Source organism: Limanda limanda, chromosome 3, assembly GCF_963576545.1.
Source record: "Limanda limanda chromosome 3, fLimLim1.1, whole genome shotgun sequence".
Taxonomy (NCBI): domain Eukaryota; kingdom Metazoa; phylum Chordata; class Actinopteri; order Pleuronectiformes; family Pleuronectidae; genus Limanda; species Limanda limanda.
The window spans coordinates 2,414,645-2,434,531 of NC_083638.1; the positions used below are offsets into that span (position 1 = coordinate 2,414,645).

The 19,887-nt window shown below is 43.3% G+C and overlaps 1 pseudogene; it reads right to left on the reverse strand.

Annotated features, from left to right (window-relative positions):
* Positions 1 to 10,657: 10,657 nt before the first annotated feature.
* Positions 10,658 to 19,768, reverse strand: LOC132998808 (NACHT, LRR and PYD domains-containing protein 12-like; annotated as a pseudogene).
* Between the last annotated feature and the right edge of the window lie 119 nt (positions 19,769 to 19,887).

The window sequence follows — 19,887 nt, forward strand, 5'->3', positions numbered from 1 at the left end:
ACAGGATGAGACAGTAGAGAGAAGATGGAGGACATTACCCAGAGGACACCACTGTCTCTGTCCTCTTATGGTTTCAGTTCTCAGGAGGAGAACAGTTAGAAGAGTTTGTCTGCAGGGAGGAACCTCGGCTCTAATCCCTCAGATCCTTCACCGAGGAGCAAACTTCACCCTGGCACATTTTTCTCTCAGAGGAAGTGAACCCGGTGGACTTCATCGTTGTGGCTGCTATCACTGCGATGCATGTGTCTGCATCAGTCTCTTCCAAGTATTAACACACTGCACGGAGACGTTCTGAGGTCAGAGGTCACCATAACAGATTTTACAGAAACTAAGCAGCGAGCATTTAATGTTCATCCTTATCTGAGCTGTAGGAGGAGACACTAAAGCTGCCGGCTCTGAGCGTTAAGTGAGAAATGTGGACGCTCAGCAAAATTCTCAGTTCAAAATTCTCAGGAGATACAGCAAAAAAGATTTGAGACTGGAGGCAACATTCACAGGAGGCCAGAGGGAGAACGTCCATTCCCACTGAGGAGCGTCTCAGCAGAATTCAGGTCTGAAAGCAGCTCTGCATGAAGTTTGTCTTCTGAAATCTTACAGATACAAAATAAACAAATAAAATGAAGCAGTGCCACCAGACATCCTGAGGGGGCAGTGGAGCAAGCAAGACGATCATCGGACAAGAGGAAGACATTTCTAAGAACCCAGCTTGAAACTGGCTGAGTCCAGGGAGATGGACCATCAACCAGGACACAACTGTCCCTTGAATTCAATCAAGCTGCAACAAATCACACACGTTCATAAGTATCAGTCATCAAAATATGTATGAATTATTATTCAGTAAAAATGTCAAAAAATGTCCTGTCTCTCGATGTTAACTAACTAACTAACTAACTAACTAACAAGCTAACAAACTAACTAACTAACTAACTAACTAACTAACTAACTAACTAACTGACTAACTAACTAACTAACTTACAAGCTAACAAACTAACTAACTAACTAACTAACTAACTAACTAACTAACTAACTAACTTACAAGCTAACAAACTAACTAACTAACTAACTAACAAACCAACAAACTAACTAACTAACTAACTAACTAACTAACTAACTAACTAACTTACAAGCTAACAAACTAACAAACTAACAAACAAACTAACTAACTAACAAACAAACTAACTAACAAACTAACAAACTAACAAACTAACAAACTAACAAACTAACAAACTAACAAACTAACTAACTAACTAACAAACAAACAAACAAACTAACTAACTAACTAACTAACTAACTAACAAACTAACAAACTAACAAACAAACTAACAAACTAAGTAACAAACTAACAAACAAACTAAGTAACAAACTAAGTAACAAACTAACAAACTAACAAACTAAGTAACAAACTAACAAACAAACTAAGTAACAAACTAAGTAACAAACTAACAAACTAACAAACTAACAAACTAACAAACTAACAAACTAACAAACTAACTAACAAACAAAGTAACAAAGTAACAAACTAACTATCTATCTAACTAACTAACTAACTAACTAACAAAGTAACAAATTAACAAACTAACTATCTATCTAACTAACTAACGAACTAACTAACTAACTAACTAACTAACTAACTAACTAACTAACTAACTAACTAACAAACAAAGTAACAAACTAACAAACTAACAAACTAACAAACTAACTATCTAACTAACTAACTAACTAACTAACTAACTAACTAACTAACTAACAAACTAACTAACTAACTAACTAACTAACTAACAAACTAACAAACTAACTAACTAACTATCTAACTAACTAACTAACTAACTAACTAACTAACAAACTAACTAACTAACTAACTAACAAACTAACTAACTAGCAAGCAAATGGGGGGTTGGGTAAACAATCTGCGATCAGACAGGCGTTTTAACTCGTTAGCAGAATAATCTCAAGACAGATTAAAGTTTGTCGTTCACAGCTGTGGCCTCTTTACTAAACTTATTTGGACAAACTTTTTAAAAACCTGTCACGTCTTCACCTCATACGTCACATGTGTCCGGGCTGACGTGGAGGTGAAGTGCGACCTGATTGGTTGCTGACACCAGGGGGTCAGTCAGTGGGAGGGGTCTGTGGTGACCTGTGACCTCCAGGCCTGTGACGTTGACGGCTGTTTGAACGGTTTCATGCTGACTGGAGGGTTTTTAAGCTCCTTACAGCCCCTTGTGTTCGCTGCCTCTCAGCTTACACGGACACTTATATAACTGCGACTGTTCTCGGCTCAGGCCCTTTGTGTTATTGTGTGTGTTATTGTGTTTGTGATGATGACGAGCGGCCACATGCTCCGTAAGAGGATTCAGCGTCTGACAAACACCGCTCCGCAGCTTTTTGTGTTTCCTGGTCTTCAGGCGTCCTTCGTCCTCTGCGCCGTCCATCGTTTGTCTCTTCTGTTGGTCGACATGAAAGAGGAAGTCAGAGAAACCACTTCCTGCTTCTTCAGAGTTTGAGCTTTTGTGCTGATTCACTCCACGGTTTCCATCACTAAACAGTTACGCTCCAGAAATAACCGTCCGTTGTTATTATAGAAAAATGTAAATGCTCCAGTGACATCGTTTCACACAATTATAATGAAGTATTAAAGATACTCAAAATTTGATTTGCAATTATTATTTTTTGAAAAATAAAAATAACTTTTTGTGCAGAGTGACACATTTAAGAATTGTATTGTTTACTACAGACACACATGAGAAATAGATTAAATCCTGTTAACTACTTTATGTCTAGCTGGGTTCATATAACATAAAATAAATACATTTATTTGATTTATTGTGGTTTCAATAGTCTGAATTTAAGGAAACTGAATCTAAAGAAACTAAAGGTTTTAATCTAATTAAAGATGTCCACTGCATCTTCCAGAAGTGAAGCCAAAGAGCCTCCATCGCCCCCTGGTGGCTGGCTGCAGTTCAGGTCATAAATGGATATTGAACTTAGTGATAATTTATAATTCAAAGAGGAAACTTGGTCTGAGTCTTTTGTTCCAGCTGCTTTATGTCCTGAACAATAAACACACACACACACACACACACACACACACACACACACACACACACACACACACACACACACACACACACACACACACACACACACACACACACAGTGGGTTCAACAGCCTGCAGTTTAACACACAGTTTATGAGACACAGGAATTAAACTCTCAGGTCTCCCTCATGCTTTTGTCCAGTGTTTGTTGACTTCCTGTTGTATGGCGGTGGCGGTGGCGGCGGCGGTGGCGGCGGACTCTCAGGAGTCTCTGGTCCATCAGCTCGAGGGCGTCGGCCTCGTTTGACCTTAAGGTTTTTACAAAAGCACAAAACAATAGAAACATGTTGATGGAGCCGAGGTCAACGTGAACGATCACGAGGAAGTTTCTACTTTCAACATCTCATCGTCTTTCCTTTCTCTACTTTCCTTCTCTGACTCCTTCACTGTTTCCTTCATTCATTCCTTCTTTGACTCCTTCACTGTTTCCTTCCTTCACTCCTTCTCTGACTCCTTCACTGACTCCTTCACTGTTTCCTTTATTCATTCCTTCTTTGACTCCTTCACTGTTTCCTTCATTCATTCCTTCTTTGACTCCTTCACTGTTTCCTTCATTCACTCCTTCACTGACTCCTTCTCTGACTCCTTCTTTCCTCTCCTATGGTGTCAGAGAACCATCAACATGACATAGCACGCTGTTCTGTGATTGGCTGGACAGTAATAACATGTGATCACCTCCCTCTGTTAACAGTACTCTCTTTCTAACTCTCTTTCCTCTCTCTCTCTCTCTCTCTCTCTCTCTCTCTCTCTCTCTCTCTCTCTCTTTCTTTCTCTCGGCTTGTCCTCTTGTGTTTGAATCTTATCAATAAAGATTAAACAGATCCATTGACAGGTCACATCAGCATCTGGGTTTGATACATTTTAAAGCGTTAACTCAACTTGTGTGTGTGTGTGTGTGTGTGTGTGTGTGTGTGTTTTCAGCACTTTATGGGGTCACACCGAGCTTCAATGACACATTCAATCTTTTATCTCTTATCTGACCTGAAGACACAGTCGAGTCTTTGTGTGACTCACTGGCGAACGTACGCTCTGACCATTAACGTCAGTTAAAGTACAAACTCTATCAAGATATGGAGGCAGAAAGAGAGAGAGAGAGAGAGAGAGAGAGAGAGAAACTGAGCCTTCTTCTCTTCTTCCTCCTCATCTCTTCCTGTCTTCATCCTTCCTTCCTCTGGGGTTTTTGCTGGCGGGAAGTAGAGTGAAGCAGGAGAACCAGAAGAAGATGTGGATGCATCACGTGATGGTTTAACCACGAGGACAAATAACTTGAATCATCCAGCTTTGGATTGAAAATAATAAATAAAACTCCAACGCAGGTTCAGTGAAGCTGCAAATGTTTCCTACTTTGTCAAAGATAGAAAGATAAATGAACTTTATTGATCCCAATTTGGGAAATGAATGTGTGAGTGCAGGAATTCAGGGGCAATTTCATGAAGAGCAAAGAAAAAGGCTATATTCAAAAGACTGCAGTATTTGTAACATGAATAAAATAAATACAAATGACTATGAGATGTGCAGTAAAAAATGTATATGAATATCATATGTGCAAAAAAGAAAATAGTATAAATTCTCAGTTATTGCAGGAACTAATCAGAGAGTTTTGGTGTGGATAGAAACTATAAGAGGTGGAAACTACAGGACAAACGATGAACGTCTCCAAATGAGTCCTCTGTCTCCTGTCTCCTGTCTCATGTCTCAGGTTGATTCACGGGTTCAAACTGCTGTTCAGCTTGAGAGCAGCAGATGTTTCTTCTTCCCTCTGCCTCCGTCTCCACAGTCTCAGCCTGCGTCTCTGTTCCTTCAACAGTGAAACTACACAGTGGATGTCTCTATAAACTGAAAACCACTGATGTCCACACTGTTTTCAAACAGAAAACTACTTCAAATCCTTTAATGGAGCGATGGAGCCGGGTGTCAGCGGTGCCTGATGCTGCCTTGGCCCAAGGGCACAAGGTCAGAGACTCGGTCATGATACCTGGTGTTCAGACTGTGTGAGCGCTGCCATTCCTCAACAGATTTACTCTCCTGCTGCGGTGTGTACGTTCTCCCATACGCAGCCGTTCCAACAGAGAGCGGCCTGATCTGCGATTATCCCCCCCGCCATCTTAATCTGCAGTAAAAGTGAGGGAAATGAGCATGTGATTGCCGGGGCTGATGGGAAGCCCACAGTGGTGTGTTTGTGTAGGTGGCATTTTCACAGCTCCAATCCAGCATATGACTACTGGAGTCAGCTTAAAGGCAGCACACAGTTAGTGATTTCTAAGAAAACCCTACTTTAACCTGGACTCAGGGGCCGGGGGCACACGGGGGTCAACTGGTTTGGGATCTGCGGGTGTGTAAGCTCACGCTAGCTGGCGAATATGAGCGGATAACGAGCACCGCAAAGGCGAGTGGTGTGAGATAAGTCATGAAGAAGTAATCTGCTGGCTTTACCTTGACCTGCTTTCTCACCAAATGCAGAGGTCAGAGGTCAATAGCAGGTCAAACGGAGGTCGACCACAGGTCAGCGAGGGTTCAGGTGTTAAAGTCCCTTCACGTCCACACAGCTTATTCCAGGCTCGTTATTTAGATCCATCCGGAGGAGCAGTGGGTCATAAATAAACAGTCACATGTGCTCCTGCATATTTCATATAGTTCACCTACAAACTGTCATTTAACTTCTAATTTAAACTAATTTAACTTCTAATACAGCTGCAGGTTTTGCATCAACTGATCCACAGTCGTCAGTGGGTCAGAAGTTTCTTTTGTAAACTCTCACACTTTGCAACAGACAGTGAAGGACGGAGTGGGCCACCATTACAAAATGTACTTTAGTTTTCATTGGGCAGTTTGGGAATATTACTGCATAAATGTTAAAGTTTGCAAAAATTACAAAACACATAACTTCATTGCTTGTTATTGTCATAATTTCCAAGGTTCTGATGGAGGCAGAGCTGGATTCTGCTACTCAGGAGATCAGCCAAAGGGAAGGTGATAGGTTTTACCAGGAAGACAAACACAGATATGACCCGCCCTTCTCTGCACTGCACTACTGGATCCTTCATGTTTTATATCCTAGAGTAAAGGAAATATCACATTTCTTTCTCTTTCTTTCTCTCTGAAACACATGGTTAGCTTAGGTTAGCATTGAAGAATTAGCATCGAGAGGGGCACAGATCACCTGTGGTTTAAAGTTCAGTCACAGCAGCATCTTAAAATTTCACAACAAATTCAGTGAATATCAACACAACCGGTGGATTCCCTCACACGGGGAAGTTCGACACAAAATGCGATGCGTTTCAATACGATCCAAACGATGTGATACGACATGATTTAACAAAATTTGATGTCATATGATGTGATACAATACAATAGAATGCCAACTATGCCATGTCATGTGATATGATGTGTATCTTCAAAGTTATAGTTGAATGTTTAATGTGTCCAAACTTTCACCAAATGAAACCCTGCACTTTTCTGAGCCCTGAACGAGTCCCATGTGAAGTGTGAAGCTGATCAGACGAACTCGAGATATGAAAAACACAAACAAACAGAGATTCCTGGAAAATGTGTTGTATGTTTGTGTATCTGCTGCAGGTCAGAAACCTAATGTCCAGTCGTGGCTTCGATCTCTTTCAAACAAAGGCTGACGTTAAAGGTGACGCAGGTTTTTCTCTTCGTGCGGTCGCTTGATCATCGGCGTCACGTTCTCACCATCGTGGTCGTCAACGGCAACAGAACAACAGACGTGATCTGCAGAGCGGAGCCTGGACCAAGCAGCAGCATCACGTCTGTAGAGCTCAGGGTCTTTAAATGGATCAGAATAAAACTTCATCTGTCTCTACACCCATCCCCCCCCCCTGCACACACACACACACACACACTTATACACACACACACACACGCACACACACACACCACCCCTCACTGTCCAGAATGCCTCTGAGATCCTCCAAAAAAAAGAAACCCTCCTCCTCCCCCGCAGATCAGAGCTGGCAGCTCCCAGCGCCGTGGGGAACGTCCTGCCTCTGCTCCAGGTTTTTATATCCACCCCCCCCACACACATACACACACACACACACACACACACACACACACACACACACACACGCATACACACGCACACACCCTTGTGTTGTGTGTGTGTTTACTCTTGAAAGGTTCTGATGATGAACAGCCGCGGCTCTATCTGCTCTGGAGGAGGGAGAGGAAACAACATGAGAAATGATGATGCTGTTCTGACTCTGTGTGTGTGTGTGTGTGTGTGTGTGTGTGTGTGTGTGTGTGTGTGTGTGTGTGTGTGTGTGTGTGTGTGTGTGACGTGTGTGTGTGTCTGTTAACATCTCAAACTGTCCAACAGAACCTCGGCCTTAGGACCTTCACATGGTAGAGTTTGTATTTACCTATCTCTCTCTCTCTCTCTCTCTCTCTCTCTCTCTCTCTCTCTCTCTCTCTCTCTCTCTGTCTCTCTCTCTCTTTCTCTCTCTCTCTCTCTCCCTCTCCCTCTCTCTCTCTCTCTCGACATTTTCTGGAGTTTCACTATCCTGAGATGTTTGTGTTCTTCCAGTTTCACGTCCGTCACGTGTGAGAAACCTCATCAACACGTCCACTCGCTCATTGTGAAGTTTCCAGATACACACACACACCTTCCTTCTCTACCTCCTTTATCTTTTCTCTCCCTTCCTACTTTCCCTCCTTCTGTCCTTCTTCTGCTTCCAAATTCTCCATCTCTCCTTCCTCCAAATATTCAACACACTCTCCCTCTCTCCTCCTCTCTTCCAACTCCTTTCCTACCCTGCCCTACCTTCGCTCCATAAACCTCCTTCATTTGTTTTGAACTCCCTTCCTCCACCTCTTCTTTGATCATAACCTCTCCCACTTCATCCATTTTCCTTTTTCCCATTCTTCCCTTTCTTTCTGTCTTTCCAACCTAACACCCATTCCCTTTCCTTTTACCCTACCTCCTTCAATCCCTTGCTACTTCCTTTTCTGAACTTATTCTAACTTTTTTAGTCGCTACCCACTTTTCTTCCCCTCTCTTGACCTCACCCTTTCCTTATTTCCTCCATACTTCCTCCCATCCTTCTATATCTCCTACCTTTCCTCTCCAACGCCTCACTTCCTTTACTTCATCCTAACATCCTCCCTTTTTTTAATTCTCAATTTCTGTGTTCTCCATCTTTTGGCGTTTTGCTTCTGTTCATCCTTTTTTAATGTAACTTTTCGTCCTCTTTTCACACACACACACACACACACACACACACAGACACACACACAGACACACACACCCACTGGTTGCAGTGTGTTGCCTCATGCAGCAGACCTGCAGAGGCAGATCACAAGCAGCTCTTAATGCTTTAGTCATGAGTTTCTGTGCAGCAGCTTGAACGTCGGTCTCTTTAATATTTCAGGCGTCTCGACGTTATCGCACCATGATGACACTTTGAGCTGAGGAGGTGTAACGCCGCTCCAACATGACCCGAGGACACCAACAGCCGAAGAAGAAGAAGACAAACTCACATCCTGGACGTGAGCTCAGTCATTTCAGGGGAAGTTACAGGAAACACACAGGACGAGTCACATTTCACTGAGCGACACGGAATCATTTAATCACCAAAACTTTCAAAATCCAAACTCACACAACAAATCATCAAATCTGTAAATAAAGATGGACGACAAGACAGATCTGGACGCAGCACTAGTTCCCGCTCTGAACCAATCACAAGTCAGGCTCAGCTGTCAACCATGACGTGTCAGCCTCTTCTCATCTAACAGCTGAACCTATCAGAGAGAACTATCCATGTCCCATCTGCTAACATGGAGGAGGCGTGTTTATGACCTCAAATGCAGCCAGTGACCGAGTTTGATTCCGAGGGCCAGGGGTCGTCAGTGAAGGTCACGTGACCTTTCAGTGTCTGAACCTAGTCACATGGGATTTCAGGAGGCAAAGACTCCTTCTTCCATTCAGGAGACCACATTTTGGCTCATCTCTATTATCAGCTATGTGCATATGAATAGAGCTAAATATAACAGCTGATGCATACGCATGATTTATGATGCAATGTGTTTCTCTTTCTCTCTCCACTGTCTGTGGGCAACCAAAGCTGCTCCAAAGTTTTCAGTCAAACTAGAAACAGAAACCAGACTGTGAAACCGTCTCTAGGATCTGGTTCCTCACCTCCAGATTCTCTATGATCACATGAAGAGTCTGTTTATAGAGATGAGGTCAGACCTGACGTCTCTGATGTTGTCGCTGATGCATCATGGTCCAAGAATGAGAGCTCATCATCAAACATCACACCAGGGTTTCACATGAGATCAGGGTGGGATCAGCCACAGAAACACAGACAGAGCATCTGATTGGGAGAAGAAACTGAATAAATTAAAGAACATGAACAGATCTCGTGGAAAACAGGGATGTGTAGGAGAGATGCTCTTTACAGACCGTGGTCCTGATACTTAATGAAATGACACAATCTGAAGAAACCTGGCAGAGGAAGAATGAAAAAGTGAAAACTTCCACCTTGATGAGTTTGACCTCTGACTTGAGTCAAGGAGAGAAAGTGAGTTTTGAAGCCGAGGCTGATGAACACCTGACCACAGATCAGGTTCAACACCGTGAGACACAGGAATGAAATCTTACAGGAACTGAAGAAACAGAGGAAACGGATTGAATCTGTCATCAAAAACCTTAAAGACATCTAAATATAAATAATCTCACTAATTATGATTGTTTTGAATTGTGATAGCTCATTAAAAGATTCCATTAAATGGACCAGATTGGTTATCTTCATGTTGAATGTCACCTGTGACTCCAGCTGTTTGTGCAGCTGCAGTGAGCGAACCTCCCTGTAACTGTGTGCAGACAGTGACACCTAGTGGTCGTGGACAGGAGAAGTCCGTGTGTTTTATTGTACTTCATTAATCACTTTGTTCTCATTGGATCAGTTTTTGTTCCTGGTTCGGTTTGAACAATGGAGATCTGTTATTTTTCAAATATTCATTATTATGTTTTCATCATGTTGCTGAAGCTCTTTGAGTTTGTCTCCATGGAAACTGCACCCTGCTGATGTCATGATGATTTACTGAAGTTACATCAGGAGGCAATTAACACGAACAGGATTTTAGCCTGCTCTGGGTTTGTCTCAGTGTTGTCCTGAGTCTGTCCTGGCTCTGTCCCGACTCTACCCTGGCTCTGTCCTGAGTCGTCCCCCCTCCCTCCCTGAGCTCAGTTAGTTGAAACCCCCTGAAGCTTTGCAGCTCACTCGTGTTACAGAGAGCAGGGAGGCTGTGTGTTTCGAGGGGGTCTCAGATTAGGATCTTTATCGGGCCTTGGAGCCAGGCGCTGAGTTTTATCGGTCACTGAGGGGGTGTCAATGATTTCAGGCTCAAAGAAAACAAATGACATTTGCTAGTTTTGGACAAACATTTGATTACCGACACCTCAGCTCCACTGAGGCTGCACACAACAATAAAACCAAACTGTTCTATCTATCTATCCTTTCAAGGTGGGACTTATTTTGTTATTTTGTTGGCGTTCTTGGACCACAGCTCCAAAGAGTCTTTTGTTTTATGGTTAATTAACTTTATTGTTCCACAGAGAAAGACCAACACACACACGCGCACACATCTCCACTCTGCCTCCCAGCAACAAGGCCCAGTCAGAGCCGCTTTACACACAAGCTGCTGCTGCTTCAGCCTCTGGATCCTCAGGACACAGCTCAGCCTCCGTCCACACACACTGTCCTCTTCACACTCAGCTCCACTAAGATCACCACCACCTGTTGAGAGAAGAAGACATCAGTGTCACAGAGACTCACTTCATCAGCTGTGAGTCAGTGATGCAGCACATCCAGTAGAAAGAGCAGCAGGGACTTCAGTCCTGTTCAGAGGTGGAGCAGCTTCCTCTCTGCTTCATGTTCACGTGTTGGAATGAACACGCTAAGAACTCAGTGTGTGTCCTCTGCATGTCAAAATGCAGAGTGGACACCTGAGAGGTGGATTTACTGCTGATACAGGTGAAGACATGTTTCACTGTGTGAGCACGTGCACATAAAAGGGGCGGGGTTTACTGTGTATGACCAACAGACATGGACAGTTTGACTGACAGCAGAGCCTCATATTTCACAATCAGGATCAAACTGTTCTATAATAAAAATCAGAGGAGAACAAACACATGATCCAGAATAAAAGAAACTCAGTTACAGCTGCTAAAGGCAGGAGCAACAGCTGGTAACACATATGTGATCGTGCCAATGTGCAAGTTACAGCGCCCCCTGGTGGCACCTGGTAAAAATATATTCCGTGACCACGACATAATAACGTGTGTGAACGAGATAAATAACTCGAGACACACACTGTCTCACTTTCTCTGAGGACACACTGTGGTGGAAACCTTTAACATCACTACTCAGTAGAAACACATGGACAGGAAGCTGACTGAGTGCATCTGGTGTTTTGGGGACAGGATGAGTCTGGAGACATTGAGATGTTCTGGGTGAGTTAGAGATCAACTGAACCAACCAGACGTTGATTTAAACTTCCCTTATCCGTCCCTTTAAGGAGAGTGTGCACCACACAACTGTGGAGAGTCACTGTGGTCAGTGGGCGGAGCTTTTATACGGGTTGATCTCCAACTTAACCTGGAGCAGCTTAGCCGTTCATCAGAAGTTACCATGGTGATTTACCTCGTGAAGAAGTGGACGAGCTTCGTAGGACTGAAAAAACTAAACCTGAAGTGAACCTGATAACCACAAATCCTGCTTGGTAGCACAGACCCTGGATCTGTGATACTGACTGTGTTTAGTAAAATACTGATGAAAGCAGCGTGGACTGACTCCACCCATCTACTGACCTCAGAGTCTCCAGTCGACAGGTTGGACTCTTCTTTAGATCAAGCAGCTCCTTCACTCCTGAGGCCTGCAGGTCGTTTCTTCTCAGATCCATTTCTCTCAGATGAGAAGGGTTTGACCTCAGAGCTGAAGCCAGAGAAGAACAGCTGATCTCTGACAGTCTGCAGCCAATCAACCTGAAAAAAGGATCAAACTTAACTGTTAATTAAACTGAGTTCATGTGTGAAAATAACAGACACATATTCATGTGAGCACAGACTCATAACATTGAAGATAAATATGAAATCAGACATGTTGGACTAAAAACGAGTCCTGATTCAGTAAAAATAGATTATTTGGACCCGGTCTCTGTCCTGCAGATCAGTTTAGGAAATCCAGAACTAAACTCAGTGTTTTAACAAGTAGCTGAATATTTAAAATGTCACAGATTCGTTAATGAAGGGATTCAAGTTATGTATGAAGAGGCATTATGTTAAATTAGAATCAAATGAGAACAATTGTGTATAAATGCTGTTTATAGATATGAGATCTACAGAAGTCAGTCAGTGAACTGACCACAGAGTGTCCAGTCGACAGGTTGGACTCTGTAGAAAAACACACAGCTCCTTCACTCCTGAGTCCTGCAGGTTGTTGTCAGTCAGATCCAGTTCTCTCAGATGAGAGGGGTTTGACCTCAGAGCTGAAGCCAGAGAAGAACAGCTGATCTCTGACAGACTGCAGCCCCTCAACCTGGATAAAGAAATATGAATATTAGAATGTGTCCTCCTGTTGTTGTGGATCGTCATCATGTCAACACAGACTCTCAACATGCCGCTGACCTCAGTCCAGTCTGTGACCTGAAGATCAGTGTTAATTTCGTTGACGATAACGATAACGAAAAATATTTGTTAACGCCCCTTTTCCCATGACTAAGACGAGACGAAGACGTAACGAAATGGATCTTTGAAAATAAAAACTATGACGAAATCTATTTTAATTTTCGTTAACGAGACGAGACGAAACGAAAATGTTGGCGGTTGACTAAGTCACAACAATTTTTAAAAACATAATCGTATCAGGCCGTCATGAAGTATCCGGAGCCGCGAGTGTGTGTGTCTGTGTGTCTGTGTGTGTGTGCGTGTGTGTGTGTGTGTCTGTGTGTGTGTGCGTGTGTGTGTGTGTGCTCCCAGACAGCGCACCGGTCCCGAGGCTCCGCCCCCGCGCACTCGCTCAGAGACACAGTGAGATCAGAGCTTGTTCACGTGAAGCAGGCCGGTCACTGACTCACCCGCTTCTTAACTATGGAAACAGTGAAAACACAGAGTTTCTCTGGTCTCAGCTGATCTGAGATCAGCGCCGCAGCTTCTGGATCAGAGCAGAGGCTGCAGCTGGTTTCTACTGAGCTGCAGTTTCACTGTCCGCCTCCAGTCTGATCTGCTTTCACTTTTTGTTTTCACATTTCGCCAACGCCAACTAAAATATATAGGCTGCAGCTATATGTTTTTATTTATTTCAAAATAGGGTACTTCTTATTTCATACATTTCCCACAAATATGGGGATGACTCAAATAACCCTACATAGTTCTGCGTTTAATTTATTTCAAAGTAGGCCTACACTTGCCTGTGTATTTTATTCTCCTCTTCATAAGCATTTGGTGTTTCCCTTTGTTGTAACAGGTAAAAATAAATAAAATGTCAACAGTTTTCTTTATTGTTGTTCTATAATTTCATAAATGCAATAATCTACAGATTAGTATAGTATAACTTTATATAAAATGTTATCAGCTTTGTTATCAAATATGTTTTGCAGCTCCAGACAAATTTTATTTGGGGGAAGAGGAGGCAAAATGGCTCTTTTGATAGTAAAGGTTGCCGACCCCTGCTCTAGACCTATAGGAGAGACATCTAATGGACAACCTAAGTACTGCAAGCTAGACTAGTATGCAGTTGTAGACACAACACAGGGGGTCCCTGGACCTGAGAAGGGAAGATAAGGAGTTTAATGTGGCTATTAAATGTGATTAAAAAAAGGCTAAAATGTAATTTTTTTTTTCATCGACTAAAACTAGACTAAAATGTAATTTGTTTTCGTCGACTAAAACTAGACTAAAACTAAGAAGGATAAAAATGACTAAATGTAACTAAAACTAATATGCATTTTCGTCAAAAGACTAAGACTAAGACTAAATCAAAAATAGCTGCCAAAATTAACACTGCTGAAGATAAATATCAGATCAGACATGTTGGACCATTGTTTCATTCATCAGCTTCTTCTCTGTGTTTGGTCACTGAGCAGGTTTGTGTAATTAAACACTGTTTAAAGTAGTGACGGCTCCAGATGTCACTTCCTGTTTGTTTCTATACTGATCAACTGTCCAACGTGTTTCTATAATAATGTGTCTTATTTTGAAAACCTGAGGAGGACGAGTGCTCGGCCTCAGTCCACATGTTATTTACTGACACTTTCTTTATAATAAGGAGCAGGTGAGTGCAGGTGAATGGAGTTGAGGAGGTGGACGTGACTGACAGGCTGGGTGAGGGACAGATGACTGAGGGACAGTGAGCAGAGCAGAACTGAGACAATTTAAATAAATAATGACCGAATAAGAAATAAAGTCTGAAAAGTGAAGAAGGATTTAAGGACCTCAGAGTCTCCAGTCGACAGTTTGGACTCTCCAGTCCAGAACACAGCAGCTTCACTTCTGAGTCCTGCAGGTTGTTTCCTTTCAGATCCAGTTCTCTCAGATGTGAGGGGTCTGACTTCAGAGCTGAGGCCACGACTTTCCAGTGAATCTCTGAGAGTTCACAACCACTGAGTCTGTAATTAAAGAAAATATCTGTTAGAATAAAATCTGAAAACACAACATTCATACAAAACGTGATCATGTGACCCTCACCCTGGTAGATCCCCTTTTGTCTCATGAACATGTTAAAAACTCCTCAAGAGAATCCTTTCAGATTTGCTACAAGTGTTCATTCACACTGACACTCATTTGATTCAGGTGGTCAAAGGTCAAATGGCAAGGTCACAAAACATGTTCAGACTGACAGATGAACACATCTCAGAAAGGTTGTGGTTATTTTTAAAGTTAAAGTTAAAAACTTCAGGTGATGGAGTGTGATATTTTATTTCGTCCTGGTTCAAGCCCACCTTGTTCAGTTCTCATGTTGCTATGAACTCTCAATAAAGGAGAATTAAACCCTCGGCTACATGAGCATCAGACAACTGAGAATCTGCGACACACAACCAGTGAGTCTTGTGTTATTGCTCGACTCACCTTTCTGTGGAAAGAAATCCAAAGAAGTCAACAGCTGCTTTCTGTCTTGATCCTTTGTCTCTTTTATTTTCTGATTCACAGACTTTACATTTGATTTCCTGACAATTTGAACATCACTTCTCCAGCTGTCACTCTCTTCTATTATGTTTACAGAACAAGGACTAAACCATTAGTTCCTAGGGGTGAGACATGTGACCTCAGGCCTTCAGTCAATCAATCCATTTAGTCAACCAGTTTCATTAAGCACTTAGAAATTAAATGAATATAATTAACTATTAATATATATATATAATAAATCATGAAAGCTCTTCAAGGGCCCACCTCACATTTGGAGCCCTGGGAAGTCAGTTCCACTCACCGAGCGTTCCTGCAGTTCCTAACAGCTGGGATCAGTCTCCATCGACCCTGGTATGATGTGTTGAACTTCTCCAGGTCCAACTCATCCAGAACCTCCTCTGTCATCTGCAGCATGTAGGCCAGAGCTGAGCAGTGGATCTCAGAGAGTTTCTCCTTCGATCTGTTCTCTGACGTCAGGAACTGTTGCATCTGCTGATGAACTGAGTGGTCGTTCATCTCAGTCAGACAGTGGAAGATGTTGATGCTTTTGTCAGGAGAAATGTCATCACTCTTCATCTCCTTCAGGTTGGTGATGACTCTCTGGATGATCTTTGAATTGTTCCCTGTCCGACCCAGCAGGCCTCCTAAGACTCTCTGGATGATATTTGGATTGTTCTCTCTCTGACTCAGCAGGCCTCCTAAGACTCTCTGGTTGGACTCCAGACTGAGGCCGTGAAGGAAGCGAACAAACAGGTCCAGATGACCATTTGTACTGGTGAGGGATTTGTCCATGGTTCTCTTCAGGAGGTCACCCAGGGAGAAGGTACCCCATGTGTTCCCATATGTTCCCAAGAAGCGGTTGAGTTCTTCTCTGTTCCTCTCGGTGTAACAGTGGAAGATGTAGACTGCAGCCAGAAACTCCTGAACGCTCAGATGAACAAAGCAGTAGACTGATTTCTGGAAGATCACACACTCTCTTCTGAAGATCTCAGTACAAACTCCTGAGTACACCGAGGCCTCTGTGATATTAAGACCACATCGCTCCAGGTCTTATTGGTAGAACATGATGTTTCCTTCCTCCAGATGTTTAAGTGCCAGCCTCCCCAGCTTCAGTAGAATGTCCCTGTCAGCCTCCATCAGCTGCTGTGGAGTCGTCTCATGTCCCTCACCGTACTTGTTGTTCTTCCTCTTTGTCTGAACCAGCAGGAAGTGTGAGTACAGGTCAGTCAGGGTCTTGGGCAGCTCTTCTCTCTGGTCTGTGGTCAACATGTGCTCCAGAACTGTAGCACTGATCCAGCAGAAGACTGGGATTTGACACATGATGTGGAGGCTCCTGGACGTCTTGATGTGTGAGGTGATTCTGCTGCACAGCTCTTCATCACTGAATCTCCTCCTGAAGTACTCCTCCTTCTGGGCGTCAGTGAAGCCTCGTACTTCTGTGACCCTGTCGACACATGCAGGAGGGATCTGATTGGCCGCCGCAGGTCTGGAGGTTATCCAGACGAGAGCCGAGGGAAGCAGATTCCCCCGGATGAGGTTTGTCAGCAGCACGTTGACTGATGACCTCTGTGTGACCTCAGACACAAGCTCCCTGTGGTTGAAGTCCAGAGAAGGTCTGCTTTCATCCAGGCCGTCAAAGATGAACAAAGGTTTACAGACAGCGAGCGTCTCTGCCGTGAGCTTCTGTAACGCTGGATGGAAAACACGGAGCAGCGTGAGGAGACTGTGCTGCTGGTCCTTCACCAGGTTCAGCTCCCTGAACGAAAGCACAGTCAGCAGACCCACATCCTGGTTTTCTAAACCCTCTGCCCAGTCCAGAGTGAACTTCTGCACCGAGAAGGTTTTTCCAACGCCAGCGACGCCGTTGGTCAGGACGACTCTGATGCGTCTCTGCTGGTCAGTGGAGGCTTTAAAGATCTCGTGGCACTTGATGGGAGTGTCGTGGAGGATCTTCTTCTTGGAAGCCGTCTCAAGCTGTCTCACCTCATGTTGAGTATTAACCTCTTCACTCTGTCCCTCTGTGATGTAGAGCTCAGTGTAGATCCTGTTGAGGAGGGTTCTACTTCCTGTTGCATCAGCTCCTTCAGTCACATGTTCACATCTCCTCCTCAGACTGAGCTTATGTTCATCTAAAACCTCCTGCAGACCACGATCTGCTGAAAGACAAGAAACAATGTCAGAGACAGAGAATCTGAGAATCTGCTGATTGTTTTCATCAGATACAGAAAAACTACAGAAAATAAAAGCCTTTTAACTTTGTGCTTTTATAACGATGTTAAATGTTGATGCTGTATGAAGGAACAAAATAAAACCACATGTGCTGTTGTCAGAAGACATCAGCAGACACATGTACAGTGCTGCTCTGACCGGCTGTCTGAGCTCCAGCTCCTGTTCTGGATCTTTGTCCACACTGGGGACAGGAGGAGTCTCCTGAAGAACCAGACTGGTCCCAGTATGAGGTGATGCACTGTCTGCAGAACCAGTGTCCACAGCTGGTGGAGACTGGATCCTTCAGGACGTCCTGACACGAAGCACAGCAGGACGACTGCTCCTCCTCAGAAACATGACTTCTCTTCCTCTCCCTGTGAAGACATGTCCTGATAACTCACATGTCACAGTCACAGGTTGTCATTACTTCTGTCAAGAAGGTTTTGTTTTCACCCTGCATGTTTGTGTGTTGTTTATGAGTTTGGAATTTGGTGCATATCCAAATCAAAATGAGTCTCTAGTGGATTTCAAAGTGGTTTCATAAGGAGCATGTTGGTTCTTGGTGGAGGTCTGAGCTCTTTGAGTGATTCTGAGAGATTAGTCACCAACTTCAATGAAGCTGTGTCCTAATGCAGGGGCCACACTAGAGGAAACTAGATCCTCTTCAGAGCAAGTCACACTAGAAACAGTCTCTTACTCTGTGGGTGAGGGTCCAGGTTCATTACTGAAGAATGGAGGAGGTTCTTTGGACCGGTCACTCTTCAGAGACAGACAGCTGGACCCTGGAGACTCTGCTCTCAGTCTGTGGTCCTGACCTCTGCAAAGACAAACAAGTTTTTATTCAGAACACGTCATTCACTGGTTCATTCTTTGAGGATTCAGTTTGGAGGTTCACATCTTTGTAGCAGGTATCTTACTTTGTGTGTGAGGGTCCAGGTTCATTACTGAAGAATGGAGGAGGTTCTTTGGACCGGTCACTCTTCAGAGACACACAGCTAAACCCTGGAGACTCTGCTCTGTCCTCCTCTTCCTCCTCATAACCACTCATCTTCAGTCTGACAGGGAAAAACACTGTGAGCTCAAAGGAATCAGGACAAACAAGTCTGTCAAGAAACACACCCAAAAATACCAAGCAAGGAGACACATACACACACACAATCACACACACACCAGCTAAGGTGACTGTAACGTATGATTCTGAAAACACGTTCTGTTATTAAACACTTGATGAACAGATCTGTCTCTGGGATCCGATCACATGACGTCTGTCACAAGGTGTGAACTGACAAACTTAGAGTCATGTGATCATCAGACGGATGTTAGCAGCAGGTGTGAGAGTGAGACAGTAAAACTTTCAGAAAGTTGTGTTCACACTCACCTGCTCACTTTTCTTCCTTCTGCTCATCAAGGTGAAAATGGAGTCTGACACTTCCCTGCTCTCAGGCTCCTCCACCCTGTTGAACCAGTTCACTCTTGAAAACAAGCAGTCACTAACAACAACCTGCATGTGCACTGAACTGCATTACGGCCTCAACTGTCACAAACAACAAGCTGCAAACAGCACCCAAAACTGAATATAATTGAATATAGCAGACACACTATACAAAATATGTTTTAACTATATAAAAATAAAACTACAAACCTGGATAATTTAAGAACATATCAAACCAACATTAATATGTATTTACACAAGAAAGCTCCATCACTGCTTCAGGCCCAAAGTTTCACATCACAATCATCGTGAAAACCAACAGAGGAGCAGTTTGATCGTCCAGGCTTCAGCCGTGTTAACTCCATAATGAAGTCATGTCTGTTATCGTGGTCACTCACAGTCTTTATGTTGAGTCGACCTGAGACCTGGAAACATCTGAGCTCAGAGCTGCGTCAGGAAACATTATTTTCTATCGCTCTGTACTTCGAGCTGTTGTTCCTGCTCAGATAGAACTGTTTGTTAATATTTTTTCTGTCAGTAAGCGATAAAGAAATATTTATGTTAATTATTGATTATTTAACAAGGCTTTGTTCTGCAGAGTCTTGATTTTGTCTCGTAATGCTCCGCACACATGATCCAGCAGCTTTTCTCCCATAATGATCTGTCTGTCTAAGAGTATAACATGCATTTCAGTGCATATACCACCAGGGGGTGCACTGAAGAAAAGGTTGAGGAAAGAAGGGAAGGAGACGCAGTGATAGAGGAAGAACTGACGACCTGTTTCTTCTTCATGGAGTTTTATGACAGGAATTAAGAGATGAGGTGAGTGGGTCCATGTGCAGAGATAAACAGGTTGTTTACACAGTTCAGTTAAATCACCTTCATCACTTAATTTCCTTTTGTCTGAACCACAGTGGACATGATTTTGTGTTGGTGCCTCCATCTTCAATTCAGTGACTGATTTTCTTTAACTTTAATAGAGTTTCTCTTTTGTTTGAGTTGTT